Here is a 4,145-nt window from a genome sequence, read left to right on the forward strand (position 1 = left end):
CCCAAACAGCACCCTATTTACTATGTAGTGCACTACTTTTGACCAGAGCACTATGGACCCTGGCCAAAAGTAGTGCACTAGATAGGGAAAAGAGTGCCATTTGGGAGGAATCCCTGATTCTGAAAAGACCCAAATTGTTACAGGTGTTTGTCTTCATTAACCCTCAGTACCCGCTCAGACCCCACGTGAGTACTGTAAAACACCATCCAAATTACAGCTAAAACTTTCCCCATTCTCATACACTCACCTTCAACTTAATCACGTATTTCTCCTCTCTTCTTTGTTAGGAGGAAAATACTTTTTGGGGAAATACAATTATCTTTGAGGAAGATACAGATCTAACACTGGCTGGCACAGTCCACTGGTTCTCAGCATTAATTATATTCACATTTAATATTTTACTCTCTGTTCTCTCTCTCTCTCTCTCCCTCAAGCATGCACACACACACACACACACACGCACACACACACACGCACACGCACGCACGCACACAGACACACACGTTTCCAGGGAATTTATTGTGGTGACACCAGAATTGATCCGAGACTAAATTAACTGGAAGTCATAGATAGAGGGGTTACATTTATTTATTTTTCTATGCAGAGTAATATGAATCTCCTATTCAAAAATAGCTAATTATTTCCTGAGATAAGAGGGCACCTTTGAATGTCATTTTATTTTAATGTGCTATCTGCATGGGAAACATGAGCTAGCAGTCAGCAGCCTAGTCGACACGATAACTAGGATTCCCTAACTCTCATTAGAACATGTGACAATATAATAATATATTTAGAGGGCGCTTTTATCCAGAGCGACTTACAGTCATGTCTGCATACATTTTACATACGGGTGGTATGAATGAAAAAGTCTTCAAAATTCTTGATGAAGGTTCTCTTTAACTGCATTCCTCATTCCAAAGGTTCCATCTGTTCCTGTATTCCATGTTTAAGATGCATGAGAAGCCTCTGAATGACTCATTCATACCAGGGCTGCTGCTCCTGTATCCCACTAGATGATAGAGGGGGTGAGATCAGTCACTTACAGACGATTTACTGGCAGCAGAATTAGAGGAGATGTTTGCACCTCTCCCATTAGGGCTTCATTTACAAAGTGTCAGCCAGTTCCTGTCCACTTCCTCCTCACCAGTGTAGAAGAAGACAACAAAAACACCCCAAAATATCAGGCTCCAAAAATAACACATAACAACACATCTAACCCTAGAGATCCTTGGCTGCCTGCCATGTCTCTCTCTCTCTCTCTCTCTCTCTCTCTCTCTCTCTCTCTCTCTCTCTCTCTCTCTCTCTCTCTCTCTCTCTCTCTCTCTCTCTCTCTCTCTCTCTCTCTCTCTCTCTCTCTCTCTCTCTCTCTCTCTCTCTCTCTCTCTCTCTCTCTCTCTCTCTCTCTCTCTCTCTCTCTCTCTCTCTCTCTCTCTCTCTCTCTCTCTCTCTCTCTCTCTCTCAGAGTTGTTTGTAATAAGAACAGCATAAAGTTTCCTCTCTGAAGCCAACTAGAGACACCACTACATGATCTCTGTTGTTTTTTTACCTTTACCCAGAAACCTGGTTATAGTGTTTGATTGAATAGGACCCCAAGCGTTGTGTTGTGTGTGTGTGTTTTAGAGTGTTAGCGACACCCACTCCATCAGTCATGTGTAGAGAGCGGGAAAGATATTGCTATTGTAGCGTGTCTGGGCTCAGGTGGGACAGAGGCTATAATGTTAATACAACCCATCTCTCAACAGAACGTCAGTGTTAATACAACCCATCTCTCAACAGAACATCATAACGTTAATACAACCCATCTCTCAACAGAACATCATAATGTTAATACAACCCATCTCTCAACAGAACATCATAATGTTAATACAACCCATCTCTCAACAGAACATCATAACGTTAATACAACCCATCTCTCAACATAACATCATAGGGTTAATACAACCCATCTCTCAACAGAACATCATAGTGTTAATACAACCCATCTCTCAACAGAACATCATAGGGTTAATACAACCCATCTCTCAACAGAACATCATAGTGTTAATACAATCCATCTCTCAACAGAACATCATAGTGTTAATACAACCCATCTCTCAACAGAACATCATAGTATTAATACAACCCATCTCTCAACAGAACATCATAGTATTAATACAACCCATCTCTCAACAGAACATCATAGTAATAATACAACCCATCTCTCAACAGAACATCATAGTAATAATACAACCCATCTCTCAACAGAACATCATAGTAATAATACAACCCATCTCTCAACAGAACATCATATAGTGTTAATACAACCCATCTCTCAACAGAACATCATAGTATTAATACAACCCATCTCTAAACAGAACATCATAGTGTTAATACAACCCATCTCTCAACAGAACATCATAGTAATAATACAACCCATCTCTCAACAGAACATCATAGTATTAATACAACCCATCTCTCAACAGAACATCATAGTAATAATACAACCAATCTCTAAACAGAACATCATAGTAATAATATAACCCATCTCTAAACAGAACATCATAGTAATAATACAACCCATCTCTCAACAGAACATCATAGTAATAATACAACCCATCTCTCAACAGAACATCATAGTAATAATACAACCCATCTCTAAACAGAACATCATAGTAATAATACAACCCATCTCTCAACAGAACATCATAGTAATAATACAACCCATCTCTCAACAGAACATCATAGTAATAATACAACCCATCTCTAAACAGAACATCATAGTAATAATACAACCCATCTCTAAACAGAACATCATAGTAATAATACAACCCATCTCTCAACAGAACATCATAGTAATAATACAACCCATCTCTAAACAGAACATCATAGTAATAATACAACCCATCTCTCAACAGAACATCATAGTAATAATACAACCCATCTCTCAACAGAACTACCTTTTGTCAAGTCCTGCACCTGCAGCGCTATTCCTTCTGTCTGGTCAGGTGTCTGTGGATATACCCTGTTGAAGATGGTTATATATAAATAGACTATGTCGTTAGAGTAATGTCTAGGATTATGATGTCTGTACACAATCCGGATACGTTGAACGATTCAGGTGGTTAAATACTTACAAGTAGGGTTACGTTTTCTCTTCTGTTCCGTCTCCTCTGCCCTCCTCCCTCTCCTCTGAGCCAGCCAGGATTGAGGCTCATTTCAGTGCCGTCTCCATTGTCAGGGTGTCTGAGAGGGGCACAGAGTCGGCCTTTGACAGTAATGTGATTATGACGTGTAGGGTTGAATAGTAACATAATGAGCAGAGTGCAGAGCCCTGCAGCATTTTATCATGGCCCCAGACCCTGCCTGGGTTATACTCTCATCTCTGGGCCAGGGGAAAGAAACAGCGGGCGTGTACATGCACTGACAGCAAAAACAATCTGTCAAATGTACCCTAATGTGTCCTATTTGATTGTCTGGAAGGTGGAGGTTGAGGAGGAGAGAAGAACATATGTCATAGCAGACTGATAGAGCTGTTTACATGCAGACTGATAGAGCTGTTTACATGCAGACTGATAGAGCTGTTTACATGCAGACTGATAGAGCTGTTTACATGCAGACTGATAGAGCTGTTTACATGCAGACTGATAGAGCTGTTTACATGCAGACTGATAGAGCTGTTTACATGCAGACTGATAGAGCTGTTTACATGCAGACTGATAGAGCTGTTTACATGCAGACTGATAGAGCTGTTTACATGCAGACTGATAAAGCTGTTTACATGCAGGTGACTTCACAAGCTACTTTCTCTCTCACACACTTCTACTGTAGCTAACTACCTCTCTTCCTACCCTCTCCTCCCTCCCTGTGTTGGTTTAACCTTGTGCTCTGTATGTGAGTCCTGTGTGAGGTGTGTGTGTATATATATGCCCAGCAGATAATGGCCATGTCAGTGGGAGCCTCTGACTTCACATCTGCTGTTGGCCAACTGCTGAGGGACAGACGGACAGAGGGGCAGACGGACGGACAGCTCCATTCAGGTCTGCAGGTAAGGATATAGGTTTGTTGATCGCTCTCTCTCTCTCTCTGTGTGTGTGTGTGTGTGTGTGTGTGATAGCAGGTCTGCTGCTAATGAAGATGCTTGTCCAGAGTGTGGTCATGCAGAGTCA

The 4,145-nt window shown here is 41.2% G+C and overlaps 1 long non-coding RNA gene across 1 annotated transcript; it reads right to left on the reverse strand.

Annotated features, from left to right (window-relative positions):
- Nucleotides 1–583: 583 nt before the first annotated feature.
- On the reverse strand, nucleotides 584–3,201 carry LOC121539695. The gene is made up of 3 exons (XR_005995401.1): nucleotides 3,114–3,201; nucleotides 2,937–3,001; nucleotides 584–1,009 (listed from the first exon to the last, which is right to left on the reverse strand). It is a non-coding gene; the product is annotated as an uncharacterized LOC121539695 (long non-coding RNA).
- Between the last annotated feature and the right edge of the window lie 944 nt (nucleotides 3,202–4,145).

The sequence above is a fragment of the Coregonus clupeaformis genome, chromosome 3 (assembly GCF_020615455.1).
Source record: "Coregonus clupeaformis isolate EN_2021a chromosome 3, ASM2061545v1, whole genome shotgun sequence".
NCBI lineage: Eukaryota > Metazoa > Chordata > Actinopteri > Salmoniformes > Salmonidae > Coregonus > Coregonus clupeaformis.